Source organism: Eschrichtius robustus, chromosome X, assembly GCF_028021215.1.
Source record: "Eschrichtius robustus isolate mEscRob2 chromosome X, mEscRob2.pri, whole genome shotgun sequence".
Classification (NCBI taxonomy): Eukaryota; Metazoa; Chordata; class Mammalia; order Artiodactyla; family Eschrichtiidae; genus Eschrichtius; species Eschrichtius robustus.
Window position 1 is genome coordinate 91,627,733 of NC_090845.1, and position 19,246 is coordinate 91,646,978.

A 19,246-nucleotide genomic window follows, 5' to 3' on the forward strand; every position below is an offset into this window, starting at 1 on the left:
AAATGCATGCATTCACAATAGATAAGTCCCTATGACTTTCTGGGTCAGAGGTCCTGCCCTAATATATAACTTTTCAGTTCCAGCCACCCTAAGACTACTCACAAATGGCCGTTCAAGTACAAAGTAATGCAAGGACTTATGCCTACTGAATCCATTCAACACAGAGTATGATAATATCTGAAGTGTAGATTGGAAAGTAATTACGTAGAAATAACAGCTTCTTCTATCCAATCTAAGGTCTCAAAAGTGCTTTCCCAGATGGTATCTCATTAGCCTCTACATCTGAGAGGTTTTATCCAAAAAAATGGCCAGCATGGGGGAAACGATTTACCCAAGAACCTATGATGTGCCTGGCCCCCAGTGATTTACTGTAGCGTTCTTCTGCAAAGCCCATTCTTGCTGGGTTACAGTACATGTTATTCTTTTTTTATTATTATTATTGAAGTATAGTTGATTTACAATGTTGTGTCAGTTTCTGCTGTACAGCAAAGTGATTCAGTTATACATATATATACCTTTTTACATTCTTTTCCATTATGGTTTATTACAGCATATTGAATATAGTTTCCTGTGCTATACAGTAGGACCTTGTCGTTTATCCATTCTATATATAATAGTTTGCATCGGATAATTCCAAACTCCCAATTCGTCCCTTCCCCACCCCCTCTCCCCCTTGGCACCACAAGCGTGTTCTCTGTCTGTGAGTCTGTTTCTGTTTCATAGATAAGTTCATTTGAGTACACATGTTATTCTTAAGAAATTAACATAATTATTAAAAGTGGAATGGGAAAGGATATGAAGTAGTGTGAAATGGACCAATGGTTTTCTTTCACACACCCAATGGAAATGCTAGAGTCAGTTTCCCTTTTTCCTAAATTATCCGAGAAATGACTCCAGCACAGAGAAATGACACTGAAGTGAATACGTAATGAAAACTTATACATTTCCCTTCCATTTAATATTTCCACATTATTGTCTTATAATCATGCTGTTTGGATTGTATCAAGGGAATCTCCTTTAAAGGAAGGTCAGGTATGAAATAAGACTATTCATACCTATTCAGTACTGTATGTATCATCTGCCCGATTGACTTTTTGCTCCTCACAGTAATTGTCTAATATGGATAGAATTGTTTCCATTTTACAAGTGAGGAAAGGCAAATTCAGAGACACTGTGACGCAGCTATTATAAAATTTCCCATCTGCTTTTCACATCCCTTTTTTGCAGCCTCTAATGATCACTGCCTAGAGCTACATTTCATAAAAGGTTGCAAAAGCATGATGTACAAATTCTATAATTACTTCTGCATGTATTAGCGGAAATTCTTTTATAAAAGAATTCTTCCCTCAACAACTAGGCGTAGGTATAACATGCACAGGGAAGGCAAGGTGTATATACAATTCATTGGCAATATTTCCACTTTCAAAAACCAGGTGTTTCCCTAGGACTCTCAAAGGTGAGCAGTGAGTTGGTTTTGTTGGCTTTTTTTTTAGAGTGTCATAGATGTTTCTATATTTGACTTGTTTTAGTGCACGATACTCATTAATGTTCTTGATGTTCAAATTGTTCTACCTTTGGCCAATGGGAGGCCCTGAGGTTATGAGTCTTTTTGATATAATTTCTGGTATGAGAGTTCAGTCCAGACTCACCTGGTACAATCCTTACCTAGACCAAAAATCAGGCATTTCTCCAAGGAAGCCTGGTTCCTTTTGGTGGGAAATTCAGTCTAGGGACTACAGTTGCTGATTACTACTGTGTTGGTCATTGTTTCTTGCCCTTTCAGTGCATAGAGCCAGTAAACCTAGGTTTCATATTTAAGAGAATTTACATCATTGGCTTGCATCCTGGGCTGCTCTTCTGTCCCCTTACAGGTACGCATTTTTATCATCTTTTGTATTAACTGTACAGTTCTTAAAGTATAAGAAAATATAACATACATTTGTTTTCTCCCCCTTTCATATGTAAAAGTTGTCATATGCTACACCAGTGCTACCCAACAGAAACTTCTGTGGAGAAGGGAATGTTCTGTACCTGTGCTGCTCAACACAGCAGTCATTAACTACCTGAGTTTTATTCAGGAATTGAACATTTAGCACCTAAGACGTGGCAACTGTGACTGAGTAACTGATTTCTAAATTTCATGTAGTTTTAATTTAACTTACTCTAAATAGCTACTTGAGGCTAGTGGCCGTCATACTGGACAGCAGCAGCTCTACACACTTTTCCGCACCTGGCTTTTATCACTGAGCAATATATCCCGGAGATGACTCCACAGCAGTACAGAGAAGGAGTCGTCATTGCTTTTTATAGCTGCACAGTCCTCTCAGATGTAGATGGACCGCGGCTTATCCAACCAGCCCCTTATTGGTGGATATGTCTTGTTTCTTGCCTTCTGCTGTATGAATTGTTCCGGCAGGAGTGGCTTTGTGTTTATGTCTTTTTGTCTTTTTACATTGTTACTTTGGGATAGATTCTTAGAAGAGACATTGCTGGTTCCAAGGGTAAGTACCCTGGTAATTTCATAACATCGTATCAAATCCCCTGGCTAGGAGTTATACCATGTTAACATTACCGCCAGCAATGTACGTGACTGCCTATTTCTTCACAGACTTATGTAAATGATGAGAAGAGGCATCTCGGTGTTTTGTCTGTTTGTTTGTTTTCTTTGCATCTCTTAATCCAGAGTTAGGTTTCACACTTTTTAACATGTTTAAGGAACAATTGTTGGGGACATCCTTTTTGTATCTAGTGCCCTTCCTCCTTCAGAATGTTCTAATTTGCCTTTGCTTTTTCATAATCTTTCTACTACAAGGTAGATAACCTTTGTCATTGATGTAAGCTGTACGTTTCCCAATCTGTAATTTTTCAGTTTAATTTGCTTATGGGATGCTTTCTGCCTCACAATTTTTAATGAAATCAGGTGTATTATGGTTTTCCCTTATTGCTTCTGGATTTGAAGCCATATTTAGAAAACTTTTCTTCACTACTGGCTTTTAGAGGAATTTATTGTGGGTATATGTTTGTGGACAGGAGAGAGAGAAAGGGATCATATTTGAGCGTCAGGTGTAAGAGGACCCCAGAAAAGAAGTGACCATCATGTGAGAAATATGTGAAAACCATTTCACTAAGTCAAGAGAATTAGGCGTTTGGACCAGAGTCTTGGTCCTGTGTTTGTCTTGAGAGCTCGGTCTCTACTCTTTTCTCTCTCTTGTGGGTACGGATCCAGGCTCCCCCTGACTGGCAGAGAAGGTCTTCATGAAGCAGGAACTCCATGTCACCTCAAATGGACCTGTCAGATGACTAAATGGATAGAACCACCCTCTCAGGGATAAAACATACAAAACCAGTTCTGAAATGTACCACTCTGACAGAGCAAAGGTCTAAGAGAAAATAAAACCTCCAGCTGGAGCCTGTGAGGAGAAGCAAAACTGAGACCAACACTGTTCACCTCATCCTTGACTCTCTGAGTGATGTCCCGTCAGGAGAAGGTAATAGCCTATTCGTCCTATGCAAAAAGACGGGGGTTTGAGTTAGAAGGTGCCACAGTTTCCCAAGTTATAGCCTCTCCCACTAAGCTACATCATTTCCTGTTTCCATGCTGGTTTCCAGGACTCAGGGTCAAGCTTGGACTAATCTTGCTTAGAATGGAGCCTGAGGTCATGGGGCTCCACGGGGTGGGCACTAACATCCATCTTGTTTCCTGGGGGCTTTTCCAGTTATGCAGGTCTGGAGATGAAGAGAGGGAGGTTGGGATGCAGATAAGGAATTGGACTGACAGCTCCTGCCACATAGTACACACACAGTACACATTAATAAATTAATGGGAAGCGGGATAGAAACTACACATACGCCCTTTTAGTCTCTCTATACACATCTGAATTTTTCAAAGTAAGTTAAGATCACACTGTACTTGTTTTTTTCCAATAGACTTTGAGGAAACTTTTCACTTCTGTTTTAAAACTATGTATCTTCCATTGAGGGGAAAAAGAAAAATGTGTAGAAAATGGAGAGCGATGCCACCTGGTGACCAGAGTCAGAACTGCAGGGGTAAAAGTCTGAACTGGGGGCTTGGCAAAGGATGGGGGATGGAAAGGACTGCGGTGTTGGTGGGGAGGGGAATGAACTTCATCCTAAAGGCAAGATTTCTAGGCTTCACACTGGCAGCGATCCTTCTGTATTCATGCCCATGCTGGGATCTTCAAGCCCTGGGACCGGAAATCTTGCCCGTAAGTGAACTGAGTAGAAAGCTGCATGAGTTAGTGTATGAATAATTGGTGTAAAGAAATTTGAGACAAAGAGACATATACAAATACACACACATACAAAAAACTGTCAAATCAACTGTTTTGATCTGCTTCCGAATCCATGAATATATGGATAGCGTATTGGTAATCAGTTTGCAATTTTTTGTATTTTCAACATTTTAGTCAATGTTTCCATTCTGGAAACAGCATAGAAATGCAAAGTTATAAAACAAAAACATCTTCTGTCTTCAACAATCCACACTCAGTGATTTATTATCAAAGAAATCTGTTTAGTGTCTAAGTCAATAAATGTATTTCTACACTATTTTTTTGTGACTTGGCTGCTGATATACCGGTTCTGCAAAACTTTATCTCAGTACTTTGTTAGGGCACCAATTAATACTTCTCTTTGTTTAACACATATGGAGAAATATAGACATGCGTTTTTGGAAACCAAAATTACATTGCCACACCCATCTGTCCCTACCTTTTGGCCACCATAATACAAAGAGAGTTTCTCTTAACTTATTGGTGCCTACTTTCCAGATTTTTCTCTGTATGTAATGCACTAACATATTTAATCACCCTCATACACCCATGTTGATATATATTCTTTTGCAGAAAAAGGGTCATCACATTTTACTTTGTACATCATGACAACCCTGATCGCTTAATATGATTTATTTCCTATTAATTTATTTAGCTTGGCTTGTTTTCAAGTGGTTTTTCTTTGCATCCGCTCTTGATATCATTGACCTAACTCTACTGTTTAAGAATATTTTGTACATTGAAGAGATAAACCCACGTCTGAGTACAATATCCCCCAGATTTTCACACACCTTTTAATGTTTGTAATGCAGAGGGTATCTAATCCTTTTTAATGAGTTTTAGTGTTTTTATTTCACTTCACGTTGTTTTAAAAGGAACAACTGAATAATAATGCCTTCTGGGATGTCGAATGTCAGTTCATAGGATAAAATGTAACTCCAGATTACTTTGTGTAACTCCAGATTATGAATCCTGGAGCAGCAATTGATAAGGTTGTTTCTAGGTCATGTTACTTAACTTTTAAATTCTGTTCCCTGAAATGAATTCAGCAAGGTAGCAGGGTACAAGATTAATATACAGAAATCTGTTGCCTTTCATTACACTAATAATGAAATATCAGAAAGGAAAGTAAACAAATAATCCCATTTAAAATCCCATCAAAAAATGAAATACCGAAGAATAAACTTAACCAAGAGGTGAAAGACCTATACGATGAAAACTATAGAACATTGATAAAAGAAATGGAAGGTGATTCAAAGATATGGAAAGATGTCCCATGCTCTTAGACTGGAAGACTTAATATTGTTAAAATGGCCATACTACCCAAAGCAATCAACAGATTTAATGTAATCCCTATCAAAATACCTGGTACATTGTTCACAGAACTAGAGCTAAAAATCCAAAAATGTATATGGAACCACAAAAGACCCAGAACTGCCAAAGCAATCCTGAGGAAAAGAACAGAGCTGGAGGCATAACCCTCCCAGACTTCAGGTTATACTACCAAACTACAGTAATCAAAATAGCATGGTACTGGCACAAAGACAGACATATAGATCAATGGATAGAATAGACAGCCTAGGAATAAACCCACCCACCTACAGTCAATTAATCTTCAATAAAGGAGGCAAGAATATACAATGGAGAAAAGACTGTCTCTCCAACAAGTGATGTTGGGAAAGCTGGACAGCTACATGTAGATCAATGAAATAAGAACACTCCCTCACACCATATACAAAAATAAACTTGAAATGATTTCAAGACCTAAATATAAGACATGACACCATAAAACTCCTAGAAGAGAACACAGGTGAAACACTCTCTGACATAAATCGTAGCAATATTTTCTTAGATCAGTGTCCCAAGGCAAAAGAAATTAAAGCAAAAATAAACAAATGGGACCTAATTAAACTTAAAACCTTTTGCACAGCCAAGGAAGCCATCAACAAAATGAAAAGACAGCTTATGGAATGGGAGAAAAATGTTTGCAAGTGATGTGACTGACAAGGGGTTAATATCCAAAATATACAACTCCATATCAAAATATAAACAACCCAATCAAAAAACGGGCAGAAGATCTAAATAGATATTTTTCCAAAGGAGACATAAAGATGGCCAACAGGCACATGAAAAGATGCTCAACATCACTAATTACCAGAGAAATGCAAATCAAAACCTCACATGAGTCAGAATGGTTATCATCGAAAAGTCTGCAAATAATAAATGCTGGAGAGGGTGCGGAGAAAAGGGACCCTCCTACACTGTTGGTGCGAATGTAAATTGGTGCAGCCACATGGAGAACAGTATGGAGGTTCCTTAAATAGCTAAAAACAGAGCTGCCATAGGATCCAGCAATCCCACGCCTGGGTGTATATCCAGAAAGAAATGAAAACTCATACACACACACACACAGTGGACAATTACTCAGCCATTTGCAGCAACATAGTTGGACTTAGAGAATATTATACTTAGTGAAGTAAGTCAGACAGAGAAAGACAAATATTATATGATATCACTTATATGTGGAATCTAAAAAATAATACAAATGAATCTATATACAAAACAGAAACAGCCTCACAGACATAGAAAACAAACTTATGGTTACCAAAGGGGAGAAGGAGGGGGGAGGGACAAATTAGGAGCATGAGACTGACAGATACAAGCCACTGTACATAAAATAGATAAGTAACAAGGATTTACGGTAAAGTACGGGGAATTGTATTCAATATCTTTTAATAACATATAATGGGAAATAATCTGATATCCAAATCACTTTGCTGTGCACCTGAAACTAACACAATATTGTAAATCAACTGTACTTCAATTTTTAAAAATACACACAAAAAATTCTGATTCTGATCATTTATAAGTACCTATTGGTCTTGAAAAGAGTTTCGGATTAAATGAGATAACATGTAAAACCCCTTTCATATAGTGGTTGTGTACATGTTAATATCCTACCATTCCGGTTCTCTTTCCAAAGGGCAACAGCTTGTGCTGCTTTCTGGGTCCAGTTCAGCACCTCAAGAATCAGCTAGTCATTGTGGCCCCCACACCCAGTCCTCTTGGCCCACGGAGTAGGATTTCATCCCTACCATCATCTTCATGTCCAATGGGGAGCATGACACAGCCCAGATTCCACATCAGGCGAGTTTTCCACTATCAGTCTTTTAAGCCCTGGAATTCTATCATCTAAACAGGAGGCTGCTGCTTGATCTGTGTAGAGGGCAAAGTGTAGACATTTGACCCTGGAAAATTTACATACTCCGTGAATCTGAGGTTGGCCCTCTGTAAAATGGGACTAAGGGCGCCTACTTCTAGACTTGTAAGAAGAAAAGGAGAAAACCTCAAAGAATGTCTGGCATGCAATAGGACTTTGAGATATATTACTCCTGGCCCACCTTGCCTCCTCTGTCCTATAAAATAGATTTGAAACAGCACCTGGAAATGTAGCAGCAAGAAGAGAACTTTGGTGCCATCTCATCATTTCCTTTTTCCTCATGCTTTCTTGTCTCCTTTTTTTTCATTCCAGTTTGACCAGAAGCAATTTCTTATTGAGCCCCAGGAAGAAGAATTAGCACAGAAGAGCAAAGAATAGGAACAGGTCAGCTAGACAGAAGTCATCAAACATATGTCCAGTTCCAGAGCCATCAACTGACCACAGGATCCGGGTTGAGTCTCTTCCCCTGTGTCGGCCTGAGTCCTAACATAGAAGTACACTCAATATAGAAACAGGGGTTAGGGGTGGGGCCTTTTCGGTCAGAAGACCAGGATTTGATACTGGGAACCATTACTGGCTGGTTGACTTACCTTGAGCACAAAGTAATTTATCTAATATGTGTGCTATAATTGTTGCTATCTTTTATTACTATTGTGGGTTTATTATTCTTTCAGTTTTATGAGTATTATTATTTTTCTTACCACCCAGCCAAGTGTGAATGGTAGGAGTGGTGATTAGCACAAAGTTAGGGATGAACCCAACTGAGGGTGGAGAATATAGGAAGTGAAAACAGAGAATGGAGGTGAAGTAAGCAGACAAGCCCTGGGCCCTCCCTGGGTGCCAGGCCCTGTGCCCACCCTTTCATGACCCAGGGAAGGTTCTTACCCAACAGCACTCCTGGTTCTCAGCTGCAGACAGTGATGACCTGGGGGCTGCCAGGGAGGTGCCCAGATGAAGGACTATACCCTTATTAGCTCCCTCCCCATTGAAGACCACCAGAGCTGCCTCTCCATTGCCATCTCCCTGCTCTTTGCCTCTGGGTATCGGAAAAGGTACCCCGTGGAAACTTCCACACCTGACCCTTGAAGGGCTTTCCTCATACAAAAGATACTCTACCTTCCTCAGTCCTCAAAAGTTGTCCTGCACAACTTACATTCCCACCAACAGTGCAAGAGGGCTATGACCCAGCAATCCCACTCCTGGGCATATACCCTGAGAAAACCATAATTCAAAAAGAGTCAGGTACCACAATGTTCATTGCAACACTATTTACGATAGCCAGGACATGGAAGCAACCTAAGTGTCCACTGACAAACGAATGGATAAAGAAGATGTGACACATATCTACAATGGAGTATTTACTCACCCATAAAAAGAAATGAAATTGAGTTATCTGTAGTGAGGTGGATGGACCTAGAGTCTCTCATACACAGTGAACTAAGTCAGAAAGAGAAAAACAAATACCGTATGCTAACACATGTATATGGAATCTAAAAACCAAAAACGGTTCTGAAGAACCTAGGGGCAGGACGGGAATAAAGACGCAGACGTAGAGAATGGACTTGAGGACATGGGGAAGGGAAGGGTAAGCTGGGACGAAGTGAGAGAGTGGCATGGACATATATACGCTACCAAATGTAAAACAGACAGCTAGTGGGAAGCAGCCGCATAGCACAGGGAGATCAGCTCGGTGCTTGGTGACCACCTAGAGGGGTGGGTTAGGGAGGGTGGGAGGGAGACGCAAGAGGGAGGCGATATGGGGATATATATATATATACATATACCTGATTCACTTTGTTATACAGCAGAAACTAACACAACGTTGTAAAGCAATTATACTCCAATAAAGATGTTAAAAAAAAAAAAAAGTTGTCCTGCACACTAAGGAAGGGGGACTCTGTGGTAAAGAAGGAAGTGCCTGCCTCTCAGAGGTATGTCATCTCCACGTTTTTACCTGACATATTGTACTTTTATCACTAATGACTTTATACATTTCCTATACACAGCCCATCGATACACACACACAAACACACACACACACACGGAGATACGCTGTCAATTCCACTTGGTTCTACTTTATCTCCCCCATGAAATTGAGCACAATGAACGCTTTTCCAAGTTAATGAATGCATGTGCACATGTATGCGCACTATCATATTCATCAATAGGGGTTTTGAGGGAGTACCCCTTGGGCCTGTTATATCAGGGGAGAACAAAATGACCATTTCTCCAGCCCTAGAAGCCCACTGTCTAAAAGGGAGGCTGTTCCATTGTCCTCTAGAGAGGGCGAGGGATGGAACCTCATTCCCAAACTCCCACTTATCTGGATAGGTGACAGAAGCTATATGAGGAGGAGCTTTGTCATCTGTGAAATGGGACTCATCTTTAACACAGAGCTGTCCTGAGGGGTGAATGAGAAAACCTGGGGCTAAGGCAGGCATTATGGAAAGGTGTTTCTCATTGTTTCTCCTAATGAGAATATCGATATCTTTATGACGGAAGCAAATCTCTCTCTGGTATGCCTTGAGTTCGAAGTTTTAAAGACAGAAGGATCTCTAGTTTCTTGGGAGACTCAGAAGCTCCTAAGAGCTGCCCAACATCGTGCCTCTGAGCAGACCCTAATCCAGTTCCCCACGCTGGGAAGACAGGCTTGCCTTTGATTCACCTGGTGAGCTCAGTGAGAGGTGGCACCAGGGCAGCAAGCTGTGGTGTTTGCCTAACTGCTGCTCCTGGACTGCTCCGCATGTTAATACGTTTATAGGAAAATTCTAGACCTGTCTCCCATTCAACAGTGCAGGGGTCCTCAGTTCATGCGTCATCCAGCCACGTCACACCACAGTTTCAACCATCTGCTGCCTCCCTGTGAGACAAAAACCTAAAACGTACTACCATTTCATTGAAATACAATTGTCCATTCTTTCATTCACTAATAACTAAATATATATTGGGCTTAAAATTTATACTGTTCCATTTGAGGTGTCTCATTAGCTCTGTAGTAGAAATACGATAAGAAGGAAAATTAATATATGGGCAAATTTAAGAGTTAAAAATGAGCTGAGATGGCTCCTTCACATTAGCTGTTAACTTGCTCAAGTTTCAAGGCACTGAAGATTAAATAATCCCTCTTTGGACCCCTCTTCCCCATTCAGCCAAAAGCCTCTCTTTCTCTTTGTCTCTGCCTCTCTATTTCCTTCTCTCTCTCTCTCTCTCTCTCTCTCTCTCTCATGATGAGACCTCATTTTCTGTAGATACATATACAAATATATAAACGTGCATAATAAATATGTAAACACCTACATAAGCAAACTTACAGGAAGATATGATGAAGATGAAAACATTCAACGGTTACCTTTGGGTAGTATGTTTTGGGGTAATGATTTTTTTCCCCCTCCACATATACTGTGACATATACAGTGGAATGAACCTCATGCACACTCCTGAACACCCAACTGTCTGTTAATACAGAAGCAGCATCCATGAAATTAATAAAAATAATACAAGGCTGCTCAAAATAACTAGTTTCATATGTAACACGAATGAAATGCTCAGATTAAAAATGACTGAAATAAACAAGGACAACAAATTAGCTTCAAGTTCCCATTAATCACTCCTCTACTCCTCCCAGCTCCCTCCTATGCCCACGCAAACCCAGCACTCACTTCTGATTCCACTAGAGGTTCACCTCAGGTGGGGTGGAGGATGCCTGCATGATGTCCTGCTGCTCCTGGGAGAGGGTGTGCATGGAGCTGGAGGTGGGCGTAGGCACTGGGATGGAGAACACACTCTGGGTCTCACTGGGGCTGGCGTCCCTCACAAACAGCTCGTCATTCACGATGCACAGACTGAAGGAAAAATGGGCCCTCAGACAAGTGCTGGATGGACACCCACACCCCCAATATTGACTCTGCTCCCACTGGCACTCAGCAACCAGATTCCTTCCACGCCCCTCCTGTGTCTGTCTCCCAGGTTCCTTGACTGGTACCTCTGGCCCTCCCCACAGAGCCCACCTTTGGAGAGACTGTCTACCACCTTCACTCGATTTATAGGTTTATCCCCAACCCACGGGCAATTTCGCATTTACCCTTTACCACAGCCCAAGGGGTGGACGCTCTGATCCCCATTCTCGGAAGAAGACACTGAGTCACAGAGAGGTCATGTGACTTGACCAAGGTCACACAGCGAGTGAGTGTTGGGACAAGGAGAGAACGCATAGGCCGACTCCAGAGCCCATGCTCTTCTTCACCACTAGGCTAGACTGCTCCTGGGATCTTCCCGCTGGCTTTCCACAATACTGAGTAAACCTAAGGTCTCCGCCACCACATTCCCAAGCCCCTGAGCGCAGGCGGGGATGGGCATTCCCGCCCACAACAGGGCTCTCACCTGGAGTACCTGGCAGGGGTAACGATGAAGGTCCGGGTGAAGGCACGCACACAGCCCTGAGAACTTCCTTCCACTTCAACAGCAAACAAACAACAGTACCCCTTAGAGCCACACGTGCTGTACACGCTCACACGGCGGTCCCCAGTCAGGCTGTGACTGGACACTCATGCTGAGAGGGCAGTTGTTCACGGGGGCCAGGGTGTCGGGAATCGGGAGGGCAACTATAGGAGCAGTCTGCGCCCAGTGACAGGGCCCCTGACAACCACTACACAGGTTCACGGGATGCGTTTTTCACAGCCGCCCAAGAGGTGGATACTACTACCCCATTTTGCAAATGAGGAAACTGAGAGGTTAAGTAACGGCCCAAGTTCTCAGAGTGAGTATCTGGGATGACAGCCACCAAACTCCGCAGCCTGTGTCCCCAACGCCCAGGGTTTGCAGGGCAGACAAGGCATGGACACAGCTCAGACCTGGATTGTCTGTGGGAAGCCTGAGGGCTGGAGAACACAGTGAGGGAGGGGAGGGGAGGGGAGGGGATGTGGAGGGGAGGGGGGAGGGGAGGGGAGGGAAACGAAGGGATGGGAGGGGAAGGGGAGGGAGGGGAAGGGAAGGGAGGAGAAGGGAAGGAAACGGGAGGAAAGGGAGGGGAGGGGAAAGGAGGGGAAAGGCAGGTAAGGGAAGGGAAGGGCAAGGAAGGGAAGGGAAGTGCAGAGAGGGGTAAGGGAGGGGAGTGGAAGGGAAGGGAAGGGGAAAGGAGGGAAAAGGCAGGGAAGGGAACGGAAGGGAAGAGAAGGGAAGAGAAGGGGAAGGGAAGGGAAGGGGACGGAAGGGGTCAGGGAAGCTGGGTGGTTCTGGGAATGAGCCTGGCCAGGGGGAGGCAGCAGTGGGGAATCTGGGGAGGGGACTCTACACACACTCACCTTCCTTGAACACCCCGTTGACAGAGAAGCAGAGCACCCTTTCCTGAAAGGGAAGAGCCAAGGTGCCCAGTCACCACCTCCGCCTTCTACCCACCTGCGGCTTCCTGGGCCCGCCCGAGGGAGGAAGCAGGCGCTCACCGTCTGGAACCACGTGTCCACCACGAAGGAGCTTAAGTCATGCTGAGTCTTGGGCAACACACAGAGGGTGTGCACAATGACACGTTTTGTGTGCTTCAGCAGCTGGACCCGCAGGTCTATGAGGGGAGGGGAAGCGGGCGAAGGTCAGGGGCTGCCACGCCCTGGGCCCTATGATTGACCCCTTCACCGCCCTTTCCCACCCAGTCTTCCCATCACACACTCACGGGGGTCCTTGAGCTTCTTCATATTCCTGCTGTCCTTGAAGTACTCGCACAAGCTGCTTCTAGGAGACAAAGAGCAACAGTGGGTGGTGGGTGTTTGCAGGAGCTGGCCCGTGTCGGCTGGGGAGCCACATGGCCCAGGAGCAGAGCCTGTGCTGTGATACTCACGGGGCTGGGTCCTCGGTGTGGAAGGGAATGGTCAGGGAGAAGTAGGCCCTGTGGTGATAAGCACCCACGAGACACCGTCGGTCTCCATAGTCGTGGATCAAGTAGAACCTGAGGGGGAGCAATGAGAACAGTCTATCTCTGTGGTCTGGACCTCACATGAGACTTGGAAACTCCCCTGAGCAGACCTGTGCTTAGGTGGCCTCACCTGTCCTCGCCCTCCCCCCTTGCTCAGCTTCCCAGAGGTACTTACTGCTGCAGGAATTGCAGGACTTGTCTCTTCAGCTTATCAGATCCAAAGTAGCTGCCCTGGAATCAAATGGCATTTGAGACTATGCAGTGGATAAAGCCTCCCTGCAACACCCCAAATGTTGTTTGATCCTCTTCCTCACCTTGCAGGGCTTTACTACGTAGGGAGTGTCAACATCAACGGTAACTGGTGACGGTAACTCCTGGCCATCCTGGAGAAGGGAAGAGGAAGTCAGGAGTGGAGACCAGGGGAGTGGCCCTGGATGATCCGGGAAAAGGATGGGCCCAGGAGGGTGAGGGTCAGAGGTCAGGTGTGAAAGGGCCCTGGAAATTCCATGGGAAAGCTTACACTGGATGTCTTCATCATGAGGTCCTGGAAGTCTCTCTCTAGTGTTATATTCAACTTGTGTGTGTGCGTGTGTGTATTTATGGGTATTTTTCCAGCAAGTCTATCCATGTCATTTTCAGGAGTCCATGCCCCCCAAAATGGTTAAGGTTCTGATGCTAATATGTGATCTAGGCAAGACCCAAAGGGCTTGAGGGCAGGTGCAGAGGCCACCGACATTCGTAAGAGACAATGATTTACGTAGGCACTTACCAGGCGTAACAACTTCGGGAAACATTCTCTGATGGCCCTGTCCAAAACCAAAAATAGAGAAGAGGTGCTTGATAGTTCAAGGCTGCAATGCTTCCTTTGAGTTAAAACAGTAATACCATAAACAGACATCAGTGTGTTCTGGCCCATCCAGCAGCGCCCTTTGCCCACCTCTGCTTCTGATTTTAAGGGTTTTCGGTCCACTTCCCTGTTGAGCACTGAGCATCTGTCATCTTACTGTCTGAAAGGCACTGCCTCCTCATCTCTCTCAATACCTTCACTTTAATATTCCTTCCCTCCCTCCCTTCCTCTCCTTCGCCTGGGTAGCTCCCACCCAGACTACTCGCACTCCCTTCTCCAGTGCCACAGGGAGCAGCATTTCAAACCCATACTGCAGGGCTTCCTTCTCCTCCCTTCCTTCCTCCAGGGCCCCACTGAAGGCTGTGGGGAGAAGAGGGAATGGGGTGGGAGCCCGGGGCTCTGCTACCTCACTGGGGGTCCAGCACTCTGGCAAGACCCGGACACCCCCCAGGGATGGCCCAGGATGCTGGGCCAGGGAGGTGAGTGAGGTGGGGCTCAGGGAGGGAGATGGAGGGGATGAAGGCAGAAAGGGAGTGAAGGTAGGAGGGGAGAGATGAGAGAGACATAGGGGCACAGAGACAAGGGAGAGAGAGAAAGCAAAGGGAAGGGAAAGAAGCTCTCCCGTGGTCGGGGTCAGGGAAGAAGAGAGAAGAAAGGGGAAACGGCGCCCCTGTTGCGGCTCTTCACCTGCCCCAGAATCGCCCAGACACACCAGGTAGGAATGGAAAATATGCACATGTTGGGCTGGGGCCCCACTGGATGCTGGTTGAAACTTTGTCACCTGTGTGAGTTCAGCCAGACTTGGGCATGGGAAACAGGGCCGCCATGGGGGCACATCTCCCCCAGAATGAGGAAAGGGTCAGGTCCCAGCTCAGTATGGGGCTGAGGATCCGTGGCCCAGTCTTATGATCACCGCCTTCTCTCCTGATGACCCCTGCACCTGTCTGAGTTCGTTCTTTATCTGAGGAATCGTACCTGTCTCAGGCTGCCCAGGGCTCCTGTGAAGGACCAGATGGGATGATGTGACGTGTGCAGGGAGGGATGGGAAGTGCCCCTGAGAGCCCTGTCCTTCTGTCTCCTCTACCACCTCTGCCCTCTGCCTTCCACTCCTGCCTCAGGAAGCCCTCTGATCACTGGCGGGGGCCCACGTCTGGCCCCTTGACTCAAGGAGCCCTGCTTTTTCCCGAGGAGGGTCCAGCTCCTGGCATTGGGCCAGCAGAATGGATGTCATGACAGCAGCCACCCACGGCCTCAGCCCTCAGCATGGCGCAGGAAAGCCCCCATGTCAACCTGGGAGACGAGGGGGGACCCCTTTGGAGGAAGGGGAAGAGGGCCCCTCTCAGAACGGGGGAGGCAAACGCCATCTCAGCACGAAGAAGGAAGGCTTCTCTCAGCAAGAGGCCCTGGACTGGAGGACCCTTCTCAGTCCAGGGCGCCAGCATCTGGATCAAGGCTGGTCGCTCCTGGTCCTGGTGAGGAGGAGAAGCCCTGCTTCCTGCGGCACACTCTTGGGAGGCCTTGGCGGAATATAGCTGGGCGCAGAGAGCTGGAAACAGACCCCAGAGCCCCTGCAGAGGTGAGCAGGTCAGGGGAAGGAAACTCCTCACCGGTGATAGGCACAGAGAGAGCAGAAGGTGGGGCCTGTGATCCTCCCAGAAGACCAGGGCTGCCACCTTTGGCAAAGGGGCACTGTCACAGATAGTCTAGGCTCCCATGGGTGAAGGTCACCAGGAAGGGTGACAGGGTGTTCACACTGACCTTACATAGGTGGACTGGTCTGGGAAGGTGCCACACAATGGGTTCCCTTGCAGCCACAGCTCTTCAAGCTTCAGCCCTTTAATCTTGCTCAACTCCCACACAGACATCAGCTGAGAAATATGGGGCGGAAGTGGGAAAAGGAATCCCAGGGAAAGAGGGACATCCGGATCTCTGCATCCCCAGCCCCCTCCCTCCCCCACAGGTACCTTCACCTGCCTCCTGTCATCGCTCTGATGGCCACTAACACGCCCCCCCCCCTACTCTCAACCCAACTTTGATCTGGCTCCCTCTTCTCACCTTATTTTTGGAGAGGTTCAGGATCTTGACCGTGGGGGCCATCTGTATAATGTCAGACAGGCCATCCAGCTGGTACAGTTTGCTGCTGCTCAAGTTCAAGGACAACAGCTTTGGGGCAAGAAGAGGTAGAGTGAAGGTTACTATCTAGGACCTTGGAGACAAATCTGCCCTCCACCCCATCTCTTCCACCCCCTACCCTAATACCAGCACTGGGCCTACAGCCTCACCTCAGGGAAATTCTTTTTGATGATCTGCAGGGTGGCAGCCATGCAGCTTCTTTGATTCAGAATTATATCAATATCATGGCCCAACAAGCCTTCAGGAAGGAGATGGGAGGGAATCAGATGGCTGAGTGGGGTCTGGGGCCAGCAACAGCCCCGCCCCACGTTACCATCCCTAAGTCTCCCTCTAGGAAGACCCCTCTGCCGTCGCCCGCCCTAGAATTACTGCTGTCAGCCGTACCTGGGTCAACGCGGAGCCTCCGGAGGTCAAGAGCTTGCTTGGAGACATCAAATCTTTTGCGCAAGGTCAGCTGTGGAGAGAGAGATGGAGAGAGCCGCTCAGAGGCTGTGGTGGTGGCAGGGAAATCGGGGGCGAGGGGGACAGGGGCCTGGAGGAAGCAGAGGTGGGTCTGAGCGCTGGCACACAACATGCCTTGAGTCTGCATTACCTTTAGCTGCTCCATTTCTTCTGGCTTCAACTTATCCCGCACAGAGTAGGGAGCAGCGGAGGGGCTGACAAACACAGGTATCTGCAGGAAGAAGAGGTGGGGTAAGCACCAGGAACTCTAGTTCCAAAGAAGACAACCAGCCCCTGGCCTGTACTCCTTCCTCAGGATGAGGTACAGGTAATGCCCGCGACACACACCTTTCGGCTCTCCTCGTCACAAATCTTGTTGCTGACATCCATCAATGCAGAGGCAGTGCTAGCTTCTTGGACAAAGAACTCAGCCCCATTGTGAATAAAGTGGAACTACAGGGATTGAATGCAACAGCAATAGTATCAGAAGCCAACAGACCCTGCTGAACCAGGTCTCTCTCTCCCCCTTCCCTGTGCCCACGCGTCTGGCTTCGGCATCCTCTCTTACGTCCACTGGAGTGAAGGGGACACTGCAATGGCGCTGGATTGAGTTCATTAGCCATGTCCTGTCATACTGTATCCCACAAGGAATCTAAGGATGAAAAGAAGGGATGGGAGAGAGGACAGACAACAGGGAATTTAGGCTGGAGGACGAACCTTTTCCTGTTCTTTTCCGGCCTTCTACTGAGCTTGACAGGGCTTCTAAAGAAGGGACCACTGGCATGATTTCTTATGGGTGTGCGTAATATGGATTTCCTAAATACTCTTTCTCTCCAGTCAAACTCTCTTCCAAATAATCAAGGTGTCAGAGATGATCTTCCTTTTATAAATTTCCAGGAGATCCTACCCAGTGCAGACACTGCTTGCCCCTCAGACAAGGTCTCCAGAGGCTCGACCCTCCATCTCCCACACTCAGCTTGCCAAACTGAGACCTCCAACGTGGAGTTGCTCCATATCCTTGGCAGTAGTTTCCATCTTTGCTCTGAGACAGGCTCCTCCGTTCTCCTCACAGTCAGCCTGTTCCCTTTACACTGCTTCTCTGAATCTGCCCTTAGATGAACAAGATTGTTAACTCCTGGTCATAAAAAGGACAGATTACAAGCTGTCCACAGTGAAATAAACCAGCATCTCTACATGAGACCAACACAACTCCCCCTGACTTTTCTCTCCTGCACATTCCATCCATTTTTCAGGATACTCACGGTGACCCTGAACCAGCTCCCTGGGGTTCCGTCTTGTGTGTTCTCCTGCATTTCTCTCTCCAGAGGTTTTCTGTTTCCCCACACAGTCATATGCATGTGGCCTTCACTGTGCCATCTCACTGTCCTCTCGTTGCCTCGGATGGTACAGGAAGAGCTGCAGGGGGGATGTGGAGAGAAGGAGGGTGAGTGGCCATACGTGCTAAGAAAGTCTTCTGTACACCCTCGTCTCTTTGACACCAGCACTACAATTAGGATCGCTCAACCATTATTTCACTTCTAGCATGCTTCAGTTTTGCAGTGACAGAAGAAGAACAAGTCCACGGAGAGTGAGAGAGGTGCATAGTCCCAGGGGCTGCTGTGTACAAACCCTGCTGCCTGGTCACTTACTGTCTTACTTCGGGGTCCTCCTGGACATCCCTCTTCACCACGTTTCCATCATCCTCCTGGAGGTGTGAGGGCTGAGGCTCACCCCCACTGTGTTCATAATGAGGGCTCCTCTTGCCAGAATTACCTGGGAAAGAACTACAACCTTTCTTTCTTCCTTGAGGTGGTCTACCACCATCACTGTATTCTGAAAAGAGGAACAAAAATACAAGTTTGAAGACACATCTGTGGTGCACTTACCATGTACCATGTCTTAGGTAACAGGATGGTAGGGCAGGCAAAGTGCCAACTTGGCCTAAGGGACCAATCCCACAAACCTCAGAAAGGACAATCTTCTGCCTGTGCAGAGAGGACAGCCTTATCCGACAGATGGCACTATCAGGGGAAGAATCGAGGAGGAGCAGGATGAGGAAGAGGAGGACAAGGAGGAGAAAGAGGAAGGAGAAGGAGGAGGGAGGAGAGGACAACTGCCTTGAAACTTTTAACACAGTGGAGCAGGACTGATAAGGAACCGAGGTGTATGCGTCCATGGGTTAGACTGGACACCAGTCATATATGTACCAGGAAGGCACCCGAATCTTGCCTTCTCTCAGGACTTTCCAACAACCACACCAATACCTCTCTCGTGCTTCCCAAATCCAATCAGCCACCACACCGATTCCACTAACAACCAGCAAGCTAGCTGGACTTCCTTTGCCAGTGCACTAGGAGCTTTAATGTCAGGTGGCACTGATGTCACAGCCTCCTGAACTGTCTCCCTCCCTC

At 46.3% G+C, this 19,246-nt stretch overlaps 1 pseudogene; it reads right to left on the reverse strand.

Moving 5' to 3' along the window:
• Positions 1-11,167: 11,167 nt before the first annotated feature.
• Positions 11,168-18,636, reverse strand: LOC137756630 (nuclear RNA export factor 2-like; annotated as a pseudogene).
• Between the last annotated feature and the right edge of the window lie 610 nt (positions 18,637-19,246).